Source organism: Typopeltis vanoorti, chromosome 16, assembly GCF_054136105.1.
Source record: "Typopeltis vanoorti isolate ZY-2024b chromosome 16, IOZ_Tvanoo_1.0, whole genome shotgun sequence".
NCBI classification, from domain to species: Eukaryota; Metazoa; Arthropoda; class Arachnida; order Uropygi; family Thelyphonidae; genus Typopeltis; species Typopeltis vanoorti.
This window is the reverse complement of record NC_143564.1, coordinates 96,124,157-96,146,868: the sequence shown is the minus strand read 5'-3', so window position 1 is coordinate 96,146,868 and position 22,712 is coordinate 96,124,157. Positions and strand designations below refer to the sequence as shown.

Here is a 22,712-nt window from a genome sequence, read left to right as displayed (position 1 = left end):
TCTGATAAATCAGTCGTTATAAAAACTAAGCACGAGACGTCTTCTCGTTTCCAGATTTTAGAGATATAACCAAAGTCTCACTTGTCCATTGTAGCTCTTACATTGTGTTAATTTTAAAGTCATCTCAATATGGTAATGCATCGGAAACCATTATCAGCTTCATTGTTAGAATCGATCCGGGTTCAGACCCATTCACGTAAGTATTTATACTAAGAACAGATAATATAGTTTCGATAAAAACAGAAGGCCACACTTAGCTAATTAATTCAACTGCAATCTCCTGAAACAGCCATGAATTCTTCCTTCACTCAAGAGCTATTGAAAAAAAAAAAATTAAAACAAGTAAACTAGCAAAGATATATTCAAGTCTGTTCTAAACTATTGGACTTCTATGATACTCGAATCAAGTACTTGAACATAAATTATAATGCTCTAGGCAAGAAAAACAGAATATACGAACTTGTGCAATAACTAAGTCTTCAACTTGGTTGATTTTTTTATACAAAAAATCCCATCTTTTATATAAAGATCCTTTCAGATTCATAGGTTTCAATCTTATGGTTGTTATTGAAAATCAATCTTACACGAAAAAATAGAATTCTCCGCCATTTCGGCAGTTATTCCCAAATTGTCCACTTGGGCGATCATCAAAGTCATCCTGCCACTCATAAAACGTGACAAGAAACAGAAGAAGATAAACCGATCCCACGATAATAAATATAGCCTGTGGAATCTTTCCCTGTGATAGCGGTGAATGTTAATGCAGTAGAAGATGCCGAACATGATACATTAGCAAGAACAATGGAGTGTCAAGTCGTACGTCAAAGTATAAAAGTTTCTTCAAACTCAGAAACTTTGTTTTTACCTACTTGTATCTTTTATTAACTATAGTGCGAAGAAAGATTAATTTTTTTTTTTTTTTTTTTTTTTGCAAAGTGCAATTGTTCATTTTTATACGGTATTTCTCGCATAAAGGTTATAATTTCAGAACTATCTTAAAAGACAAAGATGACAGCATAATAGCATCATTTTTATCTCTTCAAGACCTTTTAAGTGTCATCGTTCTTTCTAATACGATATGCAACTGAAATGTAGTGCATGATCGAGTTATTACAAATCTCCGCTCTTGAACAGAGGTTTATCAAGTACGCAAGCCCAGATTTATAAAGGCACGAACTTTCCAAGGGAGTAAAACCATTCTGATTTTTTTTAAGATAAATTGAGCACCTAACAGAATCAATATTTTTATGCATATATAAAGCATTTTCACTTATTGTTTTATATTATTATGAAAGCGTATGAAACAATTTCCGTAATTTATATTTACACTTTCAACTGATACTATATCGATATTAATTTATGTTTCTAAAAATCGGACGCGTTCGCTCGCGTGTCGGAGTTCTGAAAGAGCAATGGTTTCCTAGTGAGGACATAATTGCATACGTATCATACGACTCGTTGTCAATGGTGTGTGTGTGTGAGAGTTCAGAGGGTTCAACATAAGAGGTACTCTTTCATCAAGAAAAGTAACCCTGAAAAGTACCCTTCCATACTTAACTGGTTGCTTTCAAGACTAACTAACGCTGCCAATTACAAGCTATTAGGATGAGAGAAGCTCCTCAGTTCTAACTCGAGTAAACGGTGCAAAAAAGATCAGGTTATGTGCTCTGAAAAATACCATTTCAAACATGAATTTCTCGGAACTGATTGACATCTTTGTATGTGCTAAATTGAGAAAGAAATCTTTATTGTAAAAAATAAAAAATAAATAAAAATAATTATTATATGATTAAATATAAGATTCCTTAAAATACTTCTTTGGTAATAAATTGACTATTTTTGAGGAAGGAGGCGTCAACCAGCCTTTTCTCAGGCCATTGATGCGACTTAATCCGGGCTTCGGATCTGCAAGTGGGTCTGCCTATCGCTAAATTACAATTGTAATCTAGTATATATTCAGTATACGAATCAGTTATTCTCTAGTGTTAAAAAAACTATAAACTAGGAACACACGTGGTGTCAATATTCAGCTAACCTAGGAAGAAATCATATCCCCTACGTTTTTCCCTGAAACTTTTATACTTTGACGTTTGGCTTGACACTCCATTGTTCTTGCTAATGTATCACGTTCGGCATCTTCTACTGCATTAACATTCACTGCTAACACAGGGAAAGATTCCGCTGGCTATACTATGCAGGATGACAAGAGGGACAACATCGTGCTGACATTTTCCTATCGTGTTACTATCACATTAGACTCCATTCATGAATAAGAAGAGTCCAGGCTTCATGCTGAAGTCGTCGGTATTAATAGCTCTCTTTAATACCATCACACCAGGACAACCCTGCATCTGTCTTCGGTTCGAAAAGGCGTAAATTGAATCCCAGCTGGGAAGCAATAAAGCTTTACTGCACTTTGCAAATAGAAAGTGAGAGTTAGCGGGTGTAATACAGAAGTAATAAGTTTCGACTTCAAAAACCTTGAGTTTCATTTCATGAGAGAGGTTAGCTGACGAAAAACACGTGCAGTTAAAATGCTTAAAGCGCACTTCATCACTCTGTTTTGGTAATTTTATCCAACCAATAGTCTATTTATGCTGTCTCGGTGCAACTAGATTCATCTGTTTAGCTGAAAAGAAACCTGTTCTTTTCAGTTTCACAAATGAGAATTTTGGCATGACAACCTACATTCCCTTCCTCTTCCCCCCACCAGAGCAATCCTTTCCCTGAAAACAAATTAGCACATTATAATAGCTGTCAGACAAAAGATCTGTTTCATCAGCTAGCGCAAATAAACCAAAAACTATTTCATCTTACGAGGGTGGTCTGAAAAGTTCTCGGCCTCGACCATAGATGGCAACACTATCGGCAAGATTTTTTTTTTCTAAGTTAGTACATCTGTCATAAGAATCCATGTGAAATTGCAAGTCATTCTATCAAGTAGTTTGTTTCATACACTGTCTGAAGCAAAAGTGTTAATTATATCCCTTGAAATGGATAAAATTGAGTATCGCGCGGTTATAAAATTCTTTGTAAAAGAAGGTTTAACGCTAAAAGAAATTCATTCGAAATTTATAAAAGGTTATGGGCACTCTTCTCCTTCGTTTACGACAATTAAAAAATAGGCTGCCGAGTTTGAACGTGGCCGTACCAGCCTTGAAGATGATCCATGTGAAGGACGTCCAAAACGTGTAACACCATCAGAAATCATTGATCACGTGCACGATATGGTACTGGATGACCCACGAGTCAAGGTGCGTGAAATTGCTGAGACTATAGGCATTTCGAAAGAACGTATAGGATATATTTTGCATGAAGAGTTGCATGAAAAAGCTTTGCGCACATCGTACACAGCGCGTGGTGATATTAATATAATATCAAAATATCACTAGAGCAGTTGATATTTTATTACATCCCTGTCCGATGAGTATCTAGTCTCTCATTAGGAAGGTTGGAGATCTGGTAGAGGAATTTTCATAGTTCGTAAACTACGATGATTATTTTTAATGAAGTACTTTTATAAAACCTCATGCATTACAAAAGGCTTCCACAAAATTAAAAGAAATAATATAGGCAATAACTGTTAAGAATGACTCTTTCGAATGTAATTTTAGGGTGGGGAAGAGAAGAGCTGAATGAATTCAATGTGAATTCCATGTGTAGCTCGCCATAGAATCAAGTTATAATACTTACGATGTGTGAGCTTTCACATTTCCGTGTAAGTATCGATGATTTTGTCTTTATTTTCGATGGGTACATTTTAACTATTCTAAGTAATCCCATTAAAAATTTTCTACTAGGGTAGGAAATTGGTCCATTTTGTTCAACTATTTCAGAGAACTGGCATCCAAAGTTCTTGGATGTGCTATTCATTTTTTTTTCTTAACATTTCTTTCCATTCCGGTCGTCTATCTGCAGCTGTTATTTCGATTTCTACAAGCGTTTATGCTCTTATCTTACAATTTCCTTTTCACTTAAGTGTCAACTACTGTCATTCTGTAACTCAGAGCATGCAGTGTTTGAATACAAATTGAAGCTTTTTTACATCAAGAAATACTATTAAAAAAACTTATTCTAATAGAGTTGTCGCGGGGATCTTTGGATTTCTCACATTTGAAACGAGCTGCAACACGACGAGCACTGCTTTTGTTAGGGGTTATTTCCAAATGTTATGCAACGACACAGAAAATGTCACTCTGAGTTTTAAATGACAACGATTTAGAGAGAACCACAAAAACAGTTATGTAACAGATTGTTACAATTCTTTAATAATGTATTGGGGGGGGTGAAGGATGTTTGATATTGCAAACAGATAAAATTTGCCATAAAATCCGTGTCTCCGTCTCCATTAGTGGAAGATTCTTCCTTCAGGTGTGGAAAAGAAATCCACGTTATCAGATGAAAAAAATTATTACGTTATCAGCAAACCTCTGATTGAACAAAACGATTCTTTTGGGGATTCGAATATGTCTAAATAAATAATCTGAACGATGGAACCTACGAGGATGTGCTGAGAAGTTGTGATAATCACCATGAAGGAATTGAGGTAGAACCATGCAACCTTATTCTACATATTCCCCACGAAGTGTTATACACTTGTTACAACAAAGTCTTTCCTTTGTTGCACAAACCAGTCATTTTAATTTTAGGTGTTTATCAGAACTTTTCAGCTCTCCTGAAATATATCAAGGGATTCCTTAATATATTTCAAAGACAATTGGAAAGTGTTTAATATATTTAAGCACTTAAATCTTTTTTTCGTGAACAACTGTTACTTATCATACATGTAATAAAGCACTATGACATGCTAGAGGGTGGAGTAGGATTATATTTAGTTTTTTTCGCCCTAAAATGCACCAGAATCAACCTTTTTGACGATAGTTTAAAAATTCTTATTGATCCTAAAAATTAATCGACTGAAACGCAATTTCTAAACATAACAGACCTCGAAATGAAAAACGTATAGACACCTCTCGTCTGGTTAATTTGGCATAAATAAAATTCAACAAAACCAAAAAGATTTTCTCTGTTGCCTTCCATCATAATGCTTATTCGTGAAATCACAAACGAATTAAAGCAGCTAATGGTTCTTTTAATTCATACTTTCAAGTTCTCGGAGAATGCCATTATTTAATGTGGCACCTGCTATTTATCATCAAGCTGAGTGCCTTGAAAGATGTCAAATGACTTAAACACCAAATGAAAACACTTAACGGAAAACATTGCTTTTGACAATAGCGGAAGGAGAATGTTACTTAACTAGGAAGATGCTTTTACGATGTCTTTGTCAACTCTCATCCTGCTGTTTGTTTTGGTGCAGTAGTATGTGTGGCAGACAGCCTATGCTCCATAAAGCAAAATAAGCTAAATGATTAATGGTGTCGTAAAGAGGCAATTGCTATTACTTCGCACATAAAGCAAGCTCAGGTTAGCATATTGCATGTTCGTGGAAGTAGCGGAAAACAAATAATAATACGAGAATAATTTCTCGAGTTCCTGCATATTGTATTCCTACTATTAATGCGCAGACTTCGAGAAAATCTCCATTCTGTTTTGTCAATGATGTCCAGCGTTTGGTTAAGTCTTGAATTTCTTTTTGTTGATGTTGTTGGATAGATGAGTCACTTCGACAGAAACCTCATTAACAGCAGCGAAGCGTTTCCCACAGAGTGGTTAAGTTTAAACAGATCGAAGTTCAGAGGGCGCATGTCAGGACGGTATGGAGAAGGGAAGTGGACTTATCTGTATTCGCCATAAGGTGACGCTTCACTCGAAATATGTAGTACTGCATTTGTCATTGTCCCGTTTTAGTCCTCAGTTTTATTTCGTGAACCACCATGCCGTCCTGGTTGGCCGTGTGGTTAGTGTATCCGCTTTACAACCAACGAGTTCAAATCCTGTTGTAAGCATGGATGTTTATGAGTCTTTATATGGGAGAGGAATTTCGTTTTCGAATTTCCGGCGTGAAAGCGTCGCCTCTCTTATTGGAGCCTGAAGTGGCTTGATGTTTGGTCTCTAGAGGGGATTTCAGATTATGTAAAAAAGAAATAAAAATTATATACAATTCATAAAAATAGATATCTTTAAGCACATCCGCAGTGTTAACGTAGTATGTTTTCGTGGGTGAAAGTCACATCAAGGTGATTTGCGCAACTCATCCCACAGGTAATGCGCAGTGTGCAGAACTTTTAAACGACAGTGCAGTGTACCGCACATTGTTTTTCCCCTTACAAAATTAATAGTAAGCAGTAATAAAAATATTTAACAAGTTCAATTCCGATGAATTGTTTAAAAACAATTGGAGAGGCTGAGAAAACTGTAGGCTTAGCACATATATAGGGCTGTACTTATGCACAGGTGCACGAGGCTCTATCTAGGAATCCGAAAAATTAGGGCCAGTTTAAGAGCCCCCAAACAAGAGGGAGCGCCTTGGGAAAAATGTAAGTACGGCCCTGCACATATGAATGATTTACATGAAGTCATAACAGCAAAGAATTTCATAGCCACAAATTATATATCAAGTAAAACTCAAATCAATCACTGAGTATTTATTATTTAAAAATAGATACTGTATGTGCAAGTTTATTATAATAAAACACTACTAAAATAGATAAAAGTTGTCGTTCAATGTGAAAAATTCATCATAGACAATTTGAAAAAATATATATGTGAAAAGAAAAGCAATAACCTTCAGACACAAATGCACTGATTAAAAATATCAGGGCACCCCTTCGTATAGCGGATACGGCTATATAAATCACAGGTATAAAAGGTCTTCTGAAGAGTACATTGATTTCATTTTCGACGTGGCACCGTAGGATGCTACATTTGCAACAACTACCTCAAACAGTCTCCCTGTCAACTGTAAGGGATGTGAAGCGGAAACAACTAGGAGCAACAACAAATCAGTCGCAACTTCATAGGCCGCATAAAATCACAGAGCGAGACAGCCTAGTGCTGAAGCGCGTGGGATGAAAAAAATCGCCCATCCTAGGTTGCCTACACTCGTTATCAGGTTCCGAGATGAATCTGCAAAGAACGCTAGCTGCATAACTGTTGGTCGGGAGCTGAGGAACATGGGTTTCCATGGCTGAGCAGATTCGCACAGATTCGGAAGGAATGGTGTAATCCGCTGCGGCCTATGATGACATTTCAGACAATTCTGTGCTTCCAATTTTATGACAATAGTTCGGAGAGTGCTCTTTCCCGCAACAACACGACAACATCCACATGCACAAAGCGATGTCCGTGCAGGAATGATTTCTTGATGAAATGGATGTCGAACAGCTTGAATGGGACCTGCGATGCCTGAAATGGATCCCGACCTGCGCAGAGCCCTGATGTAATTCCCTTATTACATGTAATAAGGGAATTACAAAATGACGTTGATGTAATTACAGCAACGTACCAACGAGAGGCCTTCCCAGAGTATGTTCAAGAAGCAAGGAGTGGAGAAACTCCATATTAATGCGTTCCAATATCAGAATGAGAGTTGGGATGAGCAGGCCCCTGATATTTTTGATCAGATAGTGTATGTCTCGTATTATTACCTTACGATTTTTACCCGATATGTTATTACAAGTTTGGTCGGCCAGTTTCATTAGAGACTTCCTCTAAATCTATAAATGCACGGGAAGCGTTCTGGAATGCAATTTAACTCAACTGCAAACTCTCTGAATCAATCTCTTTATTCCATCTGTAACAGTCTTGATCATTCTAATATGTTTCCTAAATAACGACCCTCCAGCTATCCAAAGAGAATACTCATGTTCCAGTGGCTTGAAATCGTGGGGGGTGCTGCAACTTTCGAAATATACATTTCTAATTTCGATTACTATAAGTACAGTGTAAATTGGATAAAATATCAAAATTAAGGGAAAAATTTAAAAAAAAATTAAACATGAAAAAATATTGTTTATTATCGATAAAATTATACAGTTTGGTATAATTCAAAATTACTTAAAAATTACTATAACAAATGTTATGTCTTTGATTGCAATGTCCAAATATTTAAAGAGACGGAGTAAACACGATAAGCAATACGAACACTCTAATACTGGCGCAAACTGTATATAAACAACAGTGGAACTGCGCGACGGACAGTGCCGCATTACGTTAATAGCTCGCATCTCACTATGACGTGCATATGTTTGAGCGAGTAGCAATATGACACTGTGGTAAACATAGTGCTGCTAGCGTACTTCGCCCTCCTAAGTGCTACAAGATGGATTTTTTATTATTTTTTATACAAAATAAGAGAATTGTATAAGATTGTTGATGATAAAATTAAATATTACAAGCAAATATAAATAAATTAATAAATACATATATTTATATGTCGAGAATAATTGGGGGTGCTGCAGTTCCGCAGTGCCTATGCACGAGCCGCCCGTGCTCAGTTCTTTTGTCCTAATTCCTGCTCTCTACACACACAAAACAAATGTTATATATATTCTGGAAACCTCTCGTCTGTTTGTATGAGAGAGAGAGAGACCAATAAAACAATTAAAATTAATATAACCCATGTTTGAAGTTTTCATTTTTTTAAAAAATATCCAATCTGCAGAAGGACAGTTGTGTTAGAAATAGCCGTTTCCTAGTTCTTCCTTATTTTACAAGATTTCTTTTCTTTTTTTTTTGAAAATTATAAGTTAATTTCAATAATCAACAGCTCAAAGTAATGATAATTTAATCTGTAGAAGAAGTAAAATAAACGCAATCAGTTAAAAAAAAAAAAAAGATAAATTAAACACTTATGGCTTCGAACGCTTTTAACAGCTCCAATAGTTGGTCGTTTATCATACGCACATTACCATTCTCGATTTTATCGCGCTTGGTATTTTATTCTCGTAGGTGCCTTAAGTGTTTTGAAAAAAGCCAATTCAGATTTGCAAAGCGAAAGTTAAAAAGCATTTCTCGTTCTAGAGATGCAATGAATGAATCTAAACAAAAAAAAAAATAACGCAAAAAAGAAAACAGAGAATGCCGAAAGGCCTGAAACGAGCACTTATTTCACAAGTGCTTCTTTGTTAACAATTTTAAATCATTTCATATGCGATGCGAAGAATCAAGGGAAATTAGAACAAAATGCGTTTCTTTAGTCATGTTATTAGAAGGGGGGGGGGGAGGTGCGAGGATGGTTGTCAGAAATAATGACAGGAAAGTAGAGTTCGCTGTACATAGTATTAAGGTCAATAATAACTGCGATATGGGGATTCGTTGTACTCAGAATTTTAACGGTATTCAGAGTGGGCTAATTCGCACACCGTGTGATTATGGGGGGGAGGGGGAGTATTGCAGTTTATGTATACTAATGCCCGAAGTATTCGGAATAAGCGTGATGAATTTTTGTTATTACTTAGTCAAAAATTGATTGAATGTAAGGGATCCAGTATCTTCAGAAAGGATAGCGAGGAAAGAATTGGGGGGAGGGGGGTTACTAATGACAGACGAAGTGTTAAAGCCAAAAATGGTAGAAGTGCCTCAAGGTGACAGGTATGTGGAGGGTAGTTCATTTGAGGCTGTTTGGTGTAAGATAGAAATCAACAGGATGAAATATGTAATTGGTTGCTGCTATAATCCAAGGGGTATAAGGGAGAATGGCAATGGTATGCATTGGCAAATTAGTAAGATGAGTGGAGGACGTGTAATTATTATAGGTGATTTTAACTATGGGGACATAGATTGAGAGAAGGAATGGTCTCAAGAAACAAAAGGAATTGGAGTTTATACAATTGTTAAAAGATAACTACCTAAAATAGCATGTAATGGAAGGGACAAGAGATTTAAGTGTTAGATCTGGTCACAGCATCGGAGAACATATCAGTAAGTAATTTAGACACACTGTCTCCACTTGGGACAAGTGATCGTGTGGTCTTGACTTTGGAGATTGTATTATGTGCTGAATATTCTGTTAAGAAGGGTTATATGTAGAATTACAAGGCTGGTGATTATGACAAGCTGAGAAGTCAGCTTTCAAAAGTGTTATGGCATTAGATATGTGAAGAGCCAAAGGCTTCAATTCGGCGACATATAACTTGTTTAAGTTAAGGGATATTACATCCCATATAGTTTCTTAGCCGAATAAGAAACTCAAAGAGTTTCATGCCGAATATAGTAAAAACTATATATATAAAGTTCGGCGATTCCAAGCGTAAGCAAATACCTGGATACTGCAGCACTGAACCCAAAGGGTAGTGCAAGCTGGGGCAACTTGTGGTAGAGGTGGAGCGAGCTCTGATCACTATTCTTGATATTTGCCCATAATGTGAACTTAGCTCCTAGGAACTGTATTTTTGTTCACATTATGAGAGAAGGTCACTACCCAGACCGGTTTCGACCTTTATTGAGGTCTCATCAGCGAGGGCTACTCACTGATGAGACCTTAGCTCATCTTAGCTGACAACCATGAGGGCTACTCACTGATGAGACCTCAATAAAGGTCGAAACCGGTCTGGGTAGTGACCTTCTCTCATAATGTGAACAAAAATACAGTTCCTAGGAGCTAAGTTCACATTATGGGCAAATATCAAGAATAGTGATCAGAGCTCGCTCCACCTCTACCACGAGTTGCCCCAGCTTGCACTACCCTTTGGGATCAGTGCTGCAGTATCCAGGTATTTGCTTACGCTTGGAATCGCCGAACTTTATATATATAGTTTTTACCATATTCGGCATGAAACTCTTTGAGTTTCTTATTCGGCTAAGAAACTATATGGGATGTAATATCCCTTAACTTAAACGTGTTATGGTATGAGAATTTAAAGGGAGAGGTGTTGATGGTGCATGGAAGATTATCAAGGACTATTTAATGAAAACTGTATCTGACTGTATTCCCAGAGTCAGGAGGAGGAATCGGGTAGGAGTAAGATGGGTGAATAACATTATTAAGCGAGAGTTGCAGATAAAGAGAAAGTTATACATAAGTATAAAGAAAAAGGTGATGAGCATTCCCATGAGCAGTACAAGATACAGGCAAGAAGAGTAACCTGCATGGTAAGGAAGGTAAAAGGAGGAATAACTTTGGAAGGATGACTTTAAAAAGTGTCGATGGTAAGGAAATTACAGAAGCTAATCAAATAGTTTAGTTGCTTAGTGATCATGGTTGTGATATTGCAGTTCCAAAAGTGTCATGCAATATGATACTTTATAAGGGGCAACATGGTTTTCTGAAGGGTAGATCTTGGCTTTGTAATTTGCTTACTTTCTATAATGAAGTAACAATGGAGTTCGATGAAAAAAAGTTTATGGACTTTGCAAAGGCATCTGACAAGATTCCGCATTGAACTCTGTTGCATAAATTGGAGCAAATGGGTATGGATCCGAGGCTAGTGATTTGGATTAGGGGGTGGCTAGTGGATAAATATCAAAGAGTGGCTTATGGTGGAGTCCAGTAGAAGACAGGTGACTAGTGGTGTGCCTCAGGGCTTGGTCCTCTATTATTTAAATTGTACATCAATGATATTGGGAATACTTTGAAATGAGATATCCACTTGTTTGCTGATGATGCAAAACTGGGAAGAGCGATAGTTAATTCAGATGATGTGGATATCTTGCAGGATGACTTAAATAGGCTGACGGTTTGGGCTAAACTAAATGGCTGCCAGTTTAATGTGGCCACGTATAAGGTCATGCACTGTGGAAGGATGAGCTCACATGCGGTTTGCTTTATTAATGGAACTGAACTGCAAGAAACTGATGAGGCTAGGGACTTGGGAGTTATTGTGGACAGAGAACTGAAGTTTCGAGGGCATATTGCAAAGGTTGCCAAAACTTCACATCAAACTACATGGTTATTGAAGAACACACTGACAAGCAGGGATAAGGAAGCGATTTCCCCACTTTATAAGGTATTAAGAAGACCTCATTTGGACTACTGTGCACAGATCTGGTCACCTGGATTTCTTGATGTGGAAATGGTGAAGAGGATTCAGAGACAGGTTACGAAAACTGTTGCAGGTCTGTGGGATGTTTCCTATGAGGATAGATTGAAGGTCTGTGGGCTTCAAAAACTAGTTGATAGACGTAAGAGAGGAGATATGATAAAAGGCATATAAATTATTAAAAGGGTTTTATAGGATTGATACTGATAACTTTAAGACCAAGAGGGGTCATCCCTGGAGATTGTGTAAGAGTGTGGTTAACAAGGGTGTTAGGACTAGATTTTTTGCTTGGAGGGTTGTAAATGCGTTGCCTGAGGTGGTTGTGAATGCTTCATCTGTGAATGAGTTTAAGGGGAAGTATGACAGGTATTGTGTGAATAACGGTTAGTATGTCAATGTTGGGTCTCCCGCGATGAGTCTTTTGACTCCATGGAGGCACTTTATATATAATAATAATATGTTTAAAAGGAACAAGTAATGCAAGCTGCGATGGCTTTGTTGGAGCAAAGTTTTAGATTTAGAGAAGCAGCAGCTAAGGCTCTTCGCTTAGCTGCTAATTCCAGAGTCGGTATTTATCTGTTAATTTGGATGTTGTTCTGTCTCGTTTGCTTCTTTTATGAGGTGAAAATTAGCAATTTAAGGGAAGAAAAATACCGCTCGTTCCTTTTAAGAGCAGCTAACTTGCTATCAGTCGAAAAGCCGTTATAAAGATTTCTTTTCAACTTGCGACAATATTTGAAGTTAGTTTCTCAAAGGAAAAGAGATAACTGACTAGAGAAGGACGAAATAAGCAATATTAGTAACGAATGCCATGAATGAACACAGACCGATAGAAAAATCTAAGGACTCTAGTGAGGACTACAAAATAGGTTTGACGTTTAATAAGTAAAGATATCGCTCAGTTATACTCCACGGAGTGAAGTTTCAGGATTCACTACAGGAAGCCATTCTGCACTACTACACCCCCTGCACAAAACACACGATCTCACAATCCAGTAATTTTATGTCTTCATTGTTTATGTTCTTTGGGCAGGCCTGGTTGGACGAGGGGTTAGCATAACCGCTCTCCAGCCAAAAGACTATGGGCTCGAATGTGTCGAATATCTTTCATTTGCATACATTCATTCGTGCAACTATACACACAATATCCCAAGATGAAGTGGGTCATGATGGGAGAAGTAGACCCATCCTTCCCGCAATAGGGATTTTCAGCGGACCCACACTAAACGGGACATAACGCTAAGAAGACGACGACGACTCGTTAGTGTTCTTTGACCGGTGCGCTTTTTTTGCGGGAGCTAAACCCTGTTTCCGGGAGAAATCCTATAGTCCTGATGTTTTCATTTCTTAGATCGTCCAATTTTGTGCGTCCTTTAATTGCTTTGAAAAATCTCATCTCTGCAGCTTGTATTTTACTTTCATCTTTCTCTTTAACAGTCCATGTTTCTGAACCATATAACAGAGTGGAAGTGGCCATTACTTTGTAAAATTGTAGCTGAGTTTCCCGTTTTTTTTTTGTTTTTTTTAGTGTCCTCTTAACTGTTCCACAGATTTTCTGAAATTTTTTCATCTTTATCTTTAAGATATGTCATTATGCAGACTAAATAATTAAAATGTGTCATCCGTTCTATTATTTTATTTTCTATGACTATTGTTGATCTCATGATCTTGACTTTTAAATGCCATAACTTTTGTTTTCTTTTGTGAAATTTTTAAATTGTATCGTTGGCATAATTCGTAAACTGATTTTTGAAGGTAATCTTCATTGTCTTGTAATATAATCTGATCATCTGCATACAACAACGTATTGAAAACAGTTCTTATGGTTAACTGGATACCTTGTTTTATTGTTGTTTTCCATATTTTTAGAATCTGATCAATATATACACTATCGACCAATAATTGTCCAGACACCCCTGTTATTTGAAGTTATGAAACATTCCAGGTTTGTTAATAACATAAAATCCTGTGTACAGATAGTAGGAAGCAGTATTTCATCCTAGCAGTTGAATACAGGTGGTATGGCAACACGAAGTGAACTCGGTGACTTCGAGAGAGGTGTCCTCGTGGGGTGACACATTGGTGGCATGTCCATACGTGACATCGCCGCTCAACTGCAACATCCAAAATCAACAGCTGGCGATGTAATCAAGAAATAGAGACGTTCTCGCATCACTACTGCAGGAAAACACCCAGGGCGGCAGACGAAAATGACTGTCAGGGAACGAAGGATGTTAAAACGGGTGGCACGTACTTGGTGTAAAGAGCGTGCGAACTGGACAACTGACTAGTAGAAAACGGTATTCCGCAGCGATGAATCAAGGTTCACCTGTTTCCAGTCTTATGGTAGGGTGTGAAGGCAGCCTGGTGAACGCTTGTTACCACAGTGTATTGTATCCACAGTAAAGTTTGGTGGTGGAGAAGTAATGGTGTGAGGTGCATTCAGCTGGTTTGGAGTGGGATCATTGGTCGCTGTCTGAAGTTCTATAAAGCCAGTTCAGTAGCGTGATATTCTGGATAATTAGGTGCCGCCTACACTGTGGAGTTTTCATGGAACGGACCCGTGTTACTATCGAGACGCCAATGTCCCATTCCACAAAGCTGCAGATATTATGGAATGGTAGGAAGAGAACGACTGTCCTGGCCTGCGCGGAGTTCTGACCTCAATCCCATCGAAACACCTGTGGAACGAATTGGAGCGGCGATTGAAGTCCAGAGCAGTACGTCCTCGATCTGTCACTGAACTCAGTGTTGCTTTGATGGAGGAATGGAGACAAATTCCACCTGATGTCTGCCACACTTTGGTGGAAAGGTTCCCGAAAAGGGAATAGGAGGTGATCAAAGTCAAAAGGTGGACATACCCGATATTAGGGTTCGTCTGCTGGTATCAATTGTAAATTACTAAAGCGTCTGGACAATTATTGGTAGATAGTGTATATTGAATAGAGTTGGAGATAAGCTACATATCTGTCTGATATCCCGATTTATTTCAATCTCCTCTGTTAATTTATTACTTAACTGTATGTTTGTGTCTTTATATAGACTTTGTATAGCTTGTACCAAATGTAATGGATATCTGTGTTTTTTCATGATATTCCATAGTTTTTCTTTGTGTATTTTATCTCTAATTAAATTGTCTTTTTTGCAATAATTTGTTTTAGCACATAAATATTGTCTATACGATCTTCCATGTCTGAAACCAGTTTGTTCTTTCCAAGAATAGTGTTTGCAATATTTATGTCTTCTATTCAGGATTTTACAGTAAATTTTGTAACATGTCTTTAATAAACTTATTCCTCTCTATCCTTTCGTAAATATAACTTTAGCTTTTAATCAATCTGATGGAATCTCAACATTTCCTCCAGCAGTCATTTATGAATGTTAAGAACCTGTCATGTAAACGTTCTCCGGCCTTATTTCCAAAGCTGTATTTACGTCATCTAATCCAGTTGATTTCTGTATTTCGATCCATTTGCTTCTTTTAGTTCTTCCTGTGTTAATGGTGCTATATCAGCCTTGATTCCTTCATTATTATTTTCTGTTATTAAAGTTGGGTCATACCATAAATTCTTCAAGTTCTATCCATTGTTTCTCTTGTTGACTTGTGAAGCATCTTTCTTCGTTGTTTAATTTCCTTAATATTTTGTAAACTATGTCTTGTCTTCTATTTTATTAATAAATCTATATTTCTTCTGTTTCCTTCATATGTTGAGGAAGGGATTTGTATGCCATTTGTTTTTCTTTCATGCTGCTTTATGGATTATCTTTATTAACATTTTCCGTTCTTCTATATCTTCACTGATTTGGCAATGTAATGACTTCGAGTCAAAGGGTTACTTTTTCTGTCTGCAAAATGTTTTAATAATCAACTTGGCATTGCTAAATCAATATCACTGTAGCAAACTACTAGAACCTGTCTTCCCCTCAATAAATAAAAAAATGTTAATTAATTTTAAATCCGGTATGTCTTCGTCTTGATCAAACTCAGCCCTTATCATTAAAAGAATTGTCATTAACTTTGTGCAGAGAAACTGCTACCGTTCCAAATGCTAACGTAATCATTTAAAAAGCCCTGAAGCAAGCTTATAGACAGCGAGTGTCTTGCCAGTTTCTCACGAAGCCTAACTTCAAGGTTTTTCTAAGGTTAAATTTGGATTCTAATATTAAACAGGATTACAGAATAACACGATCAAAAATAAGAACAGAACTTACCATCAAGTACAGAAAAGAACTATACATCAATGCATTTTCTGCTACGATAGGATGGATCTTGTTCCCCCTCCTCTACACAAGTGAAAACACTCGATAAAAAGCTGCCTAATAAGTGGACTAGTCGTGACGGATTCAAAGTAGATGCGTCTTTCCCGGTCTTTACTATTCCATTTATTTTCGGATGTTATATGTTAATGTTTCCATCGCACTGATGCCAGCCAATCTTGATGAAGTGGAAGAAAGAATCAGGTCAGATATTGATTCACACGACGTGCAAATGGTACGCGATGTGTGCATGAAATGATTTGTCATTATGACATGAGTCAACCAGTGCAATGAATAGTTGTACAAATAAAACAGTTCTTAATGGGTTAAATTTCGCTTGTATTTTTTTTTTTTTTGTAATAAAATGTTTCAAAGTATAAAGAACATGTTTAATACAAGACTTAGTGACTCAAAACGCTAAGTTTATCTCAAAAATACTAACGATCTCCTTTGGATAAGTTAATTATGTCGACAATACATTAATTGCAATCGTTTTCCCCCCTACAAAGATTCTTTCCAGCGCAGATAAAACACAATCCCTTTTGAGTGTAAAGACCTCGGTTGGATTCTTTAGTCACTGACTGAAAGACTTTTATAAGGTCGTCTTTCAACCAAAAGTGAGTTAGCAGGTTCCCATATAGTAAGTATGTTTTTTTTCCTTCCTGATTCTCGGAATTTTTAGCTGACATAGCATACAATTCATCTAGAAACCGTACAATATACAAACAACATACTAGCCTCATAGTTTTAATTTCTTTTAATATAATCAAAACTGTTCAAGATTACAAGTACTCCTACATAGGACTACACCTATTTAGTCTATCGAGCATAGTTTCCCGAATAGCATTTAGCCTTCACCATTTGCGGATTTTCTATAGCACAGATGAAAGACCAATCACCTTTGGCTGCAAAGACCTAGGTGGGATTCCAGTCGTATGAAAAAGAGAACCCTTTATAGAAGTTTTTCAATTAAAAGCGAATAAGCTGGTTCACAAGAAACGCGTATTTTTTTCTCTCTTCCTTCCAGAATCTTGGTTTTTTTTTTTTAACCTACATAACATGCAACCTGTCATTGTCATTTTGATTGACGTTAAGTGTTCAGCCTGTCAAGTAGGGGATTCCCGGATTAACACTTAGCCTACACCTGGTAAAGTGTTATTTTATCAACGGCCAAATGGAGCTACAGACTCATCGAGAAGCCATACATCATCACACTACCTATAATACTTGATCTTAATCTTATTCACTCGCCACTTCACAAGAGAGCTAGATTTTTCTCTTAAAGAAAAATCTAGCTTCGCAGCCCTTTCTGTAACTGTATACAAACTTTTCATCCATGGCTGTCCTTTGTTCTCTCCCCATCTTCCATATAACGAAAATTTTCATCAGCTGGTATCTTATATCCCCCCCCCATCAGTTTACAGACTTCAGTCATATCACTCCTCTTTCTCCTCTAGTATCTGTAATCCACATACTCCCAATCTGCCATGAATTACATTTCATAATCACGATATCATCTTTATAACTATATTTCCACTTACATATGGGATTCGATCTACGTTATCATCTCTTGTGAGGAGACACTTTTCCTTAAACCTATGCAAGGTTTATTTTAACATATACAGGTTTGGATTTTATATTGTGAATTAATCTGACAACTGAAATTCTATTTCCATATACCATATTTATATATGTATATACATATAAACACATATACATACACATATACCTATTACTACTTTACATATAATACATATTCTCTACATATGATCATTCATATTCTATAGGTATAATTATTTTACATACTGTACATATAGTTTCTTTCGTATATTTTCGGCTGTATATCATTAACTGGGTTATTGCTACATCATTATCTCTTGTATGTATGATTATATAGGGGATGGGCTTGATTTGTTGTTTTACGGTGGGTCTTATTTCTTGTTCATCCACATCTTCTGTTATGAGACCTGTTTTGAGCCATTGGTTTCTTGTAATCTTTTTTTGTGTATAGTGTCTGTAATGATTTCTTTTAAGTAGTTGTTATAATTATTACAGCTTTGTAATTATATCTGGGCCTGCTTCTCTGCCATAAACTTTATGGAGAAGCAAAATATCGAACACCGTACAGCCTCATACACAACACAAACTACCCATCACAGAACACACACACTCTTCTGGCTAAACGAAGGGCACATTAACAACACTACAGCAATAATCATCATTTCAGCCAGAAGAGTGTGTGTTCTGTGATGGGTAGTTTGTGTTGTGTATGAGGCTGTACGGTGTTCGATATTTTAGACGTATGAGGGCAGTAGAGCATTATGTGGTGTAGTGTTTCTTGTTGGGGACAAAAATGACTTTTGGCTGGATGGTGCAGTGGAATGCCTTTTCCTATGCACCATAGTTTTGTGGGTAAACAGGCGTGGTGTACTTTGTAAAGTACACCACGCCTGTGCATACGCAAATTTCTCACATCGAAAAATAAATCCATTTCAGTAAGAAAACATATCTTCGACTTTTTAATTCAGTGAGCAAGTTTACTAAATTACCTCCGATTAAAAGAAGGCAAATCGGCGCACTTTAAAAATAATCAAACAAGGGGGAGGAGGGTGGTACAATATGACAACGGAGACATGGTAAATACGGATTAAATTCGCAAATTCTTTTTAGGAACCATTCAGTGTTCATTAGCAATCTGAAATTAATTCTGAAATTAAAGCAGGTCTTTCAATTCTTTTTTTTTTGTTGCAAAAAATAGTCAAAACAATGCAAAAGTGTAAACAGAAATCCAGTAATAAAGACAAAAACTTCCGCTCTAAATAAAACAGAAATTTTCACCATCTAAAGCCTTCTAAACATAGGACGAAAATGTTCGTTCATAGTGAACTGGTGATAGGACTTAAATATTTATAAAAATTAATAAAATAAACATTCTGCAGTCCTCGTGATTGACACAGAGTTTCCCCAACGATAGCGACAAATTCATAAAATTATCGACTTGGTTGGTATCTACAAAAAAAAAAAACTCCAATTCTAAATCTCACCTTTGTGGAATCTTTCATCAGAACTGCAACCAAACAATAACTGTAATGATTTCTTTTCGTTGAATGATTTGTCATAATTGCAGTGCTGAGATGTCTTTTACTTCCTAATCAACATGAGAAAATCGCTCGCTGCTAAAAAAAAAAAAAAATAATGGTTTTTGACGTTGGTTTGGCTATTATCGGTTTTAGTCTAGATTATTAAAATTGAACAACGAAAACTGGTATTCGCAATTTTCGAACAAAGGGCGTCAGATTTATTACAAATATAATTATTCAATCGAGGCGTATAAAACATGGCGCTAGCCAATATTCAAATTTTTATTTCGTGTTCTTGTTTCCAAGTTTTATACTACGTGAACATAATTCTAGGGTTGAATGCAAATTTTCCGTGTCATAAATCATACACGCAACTTTAAAACAGACGATAATGCCGATAAAGTGATCTATAATTTTGAAATTTGAATTATTTAAACAAAAATGAATCTTAAATTAGTTACGTGTAAGTTCTTAACATATTCCATCATTTTCTACTCAGAATCCATGACTTACAAATTATCAGATATCAGAATTGCCTACCAATCGCTTAATGAAAACATGCGAGGCAGACATATTATAATTCTAATTTCCTTTAAGTGTGAAACCGTTCTTTAAGGAACATTATAGAACTTAACTGATATCAATCTAAACACACACACGAATTTTTTTCTAGTGCGAGTTCGCTGTGCATATTTTCTAACATCGAATAAATATTAAAACTAGCCAATTAACGAAAAGGATTTTATTTGAAAAGTTTAATGAATTCTTAGTTTACGACTAAACTAAGAATTCATTAAAATATCGAGTTTTGATTTTAGAAAGGACTCTTGACATTACGACGTTAACTTGACGACAGCGACATTGTAGTAGTGAAACGCACATTTACAAATTACCCTTCAAAAAGAAAATGAAAATACAATTTTTCTTAGTATGCTGCTTTGTGAAGTTCACTGAAAATTTCGCTTTGCCAGTTAACGTGCACTTATTAGCAACTCTAAAAAGAAATTAACTTATTAATACAGACGTCTGGCAACTTACCTTACAGACGTAGGTTGCAAAACTTTTTATTAAATATTACAGTACTAATTCATTTTAGGAAATGTTAGTTAACAAAATAACCAAGCACTTTACAATATCTTCACAACTAATTGGCTTTTAAACTATTCTGTTAAATACACCAATTTTATTCTTAATTAAATGTAGCCGACTTTCACAACCATTCCTTTCAGTGCACTTTCTGCCATGTAGTAACAGTGAGATCTCCTTTCAAAGTAACGTGTCTCACGTAACTACTGTTCCCCCCCCCCCCCAATTTCTCACGTGATTTCTGTTTTTGACCTTGGAAAATGCAGATATACCTATTACTCTCTTTCCTGTGATAATATAGAGCTGACTATAATTCCAAAACGTATACCAAGTTATATAATTTTAAATACTGATGTGTATCCGATACAACGGCAGTGCTGCTATAATCCTAAGTTTCAGCACTTTACAATATCTACTTTCACGTCCTGCGTTGTATACTCATTTGAAAACTTGCTAATGGGTAAACTAATCAGAAATACACACGTAGTTAAACAGCCCTAATACAAGCAACGCAGAAAAGTTGTTAAAGCATACGATGCCTCTAAGCAAGTACTATTTTGCCGTCCCTAAATTCAAGAAAATGTGTAAAATTAAAAATAAATGGTGTTTTATAGTTAAGATATACTTTTGTCAGTTTTTGCCCCTTCTAGATATTAGCAGGTTACGACGGCTCTGCACTTACGTAACTCCATGCAGTGGTTACATTAAAATTATCAGTTATCGTGTGTACTAGAGGCTACTTTGTAATTCGCAAAATTTTGAAGCAACTACACAAGTTATTCCGATGATTTTATTGACATTTCTTACTTGCAATCCACAAAAATTTGCCGAGCTATCTTAATTTCTGTTACAAATGATCTTTTGTAGGAGCAAAACGTGTATATATATATATATATATATATTTGTATTTAATAAATGTATTCAGTAGGGCAAGCATATAGTTTTTTTTTTTTATTTACATTCTAATGTAACCTCACTCGTGCTCACATGAATTATAATATACGAAACAAAAGACTGGTATAAAATTGGAGCAAATGGGTATGGATCCGAGGCTAGTGATTTGAATTAGAGGGTGGCTACAAATCAAAGTGGATACATATCAAAGAGTGGTTTATGGTGGGGCTAGTGACGTAGCTAGAGCTATTGCTGCTCGGGACAATCCCTGAGTTTGCCGCCCCCTCTCAATACACACCAAAAATATCACAAAAAGTCAAAACGACATATAGGGAAATAAATTAAAATCTACTTAAAATTCAAATAAATTTATTTTTGAAGTAAAACTTTAATTCCAAAGTTCTAAAATGTTATTTTTCTTACTTTTCTGTTAGCAAAATCGTCGATGACATTGGCGAAGTCTATTTCATAGTAATGTGGGTAATTCTTAATCAAATTTTATTTAGAAAAACTCCTCTCACAACTAGCAACACTTACAGCAATTGTGAGGAAAATTCGTTGTAGTATTACAATATTTGAAACTGAGTTCTCGAGACTGTATTTTAGAATTAACTGCAAAAGTTCAAAAAGGTTCAAAGTGCCGTCCGGGGCGGACCTCCCCCCCCGCCTAGCTACGCCGCTGGGTGGAGCGGAGTCCAGTAGAAGGCAGGTGACTACTGGTGTGCCTCAGTGCTTGGTCCTCTATTATTTAATTTGTACATCAATGATATTGAGAATACTTTGAAAGGTTTGCTGATGATGCCAAAACTGGGAAGAGCGATAGTTAATTCAGATGATGTGGATATCTTGCAGGATGACTTAAATAGGCTGGCGGTTTGGGCTAAACTAAATAGATGCCATTTTAATGGGGGCCCAATGTAAGGTGATGCACTTCGAAAGATAAGATCACGTGCTGTTTACTATATTGTTGGAACTGAACTGTAGGAGGTTGATGAGACTAGGGACTTGGGAGTTATTGTGGACAGAGAACTTAAGTTTCGAGGGCGCAAAGGTTGCCAAAACTTCACTTCAGATTACATGGCTATTGAAGAACGCACTGACAAGCAGGGATAAGGAAGTGATTCTCCCACTTTATAAGGCATTGATAGGACCTCATTTGAACTATTGTGCACAGATCTGATCACCTGGATTTCCTGGTGGAGAGGATTCAGAGACGGGTTACGAAAATTGTTGCAGGCCTGTGGGATGCCTCCTATGAGGAGAGATTGAAGGTCTGTGGGCTTGAAAAACTAGTTGATAGACGTAAGAGAGGAGATATGATAGAGGCATATAAATTATTAAAAGGGTTTTATAGGATTGATACTGATAAGCTTTTTAAGACCAGTGCAGGAAGGGAGAGAACGAGGGGTCAACCCGGGAGATTGTGTAAGAGTGTGGTTAACCAGGGTGTTAGGACTAGATTTTTTGTTTGGAGGGTCGTAAATGGGTGGAATGCGTTGCCTGAGGTGGTTGT

The 22,712-nt window shown here is 36.6% G+C and overlaps 1 long non-coding RNA gene across 1 annotated transcript in view; it reads right to left on the bottom strand.

Moving 5' to 3' along the window:
• LOC150098202 (uncharacterized) overlaps positions 1-20,452 on the bottom strand; it is a 51,004-nt gene extending 30,552 nt beyond the window's left edge. The window contains exons 1-2 of the long non-coding RNA XR_016549597.1: positions 20,258-20,452; positions 19,184-19,315 (exon numbers count right to left, since the gene is read on the bottom strand). This is a non-coding gene — a long non-coding RNA (uncharacterized LOC150098202). The remainder of the gene's footprint in view (positions 1-19,183; positions 19,316-20,257) is intronic.
• Between the last annotated feature and the right edge of the window lie 2,260 nt (positions 20,453-22,712).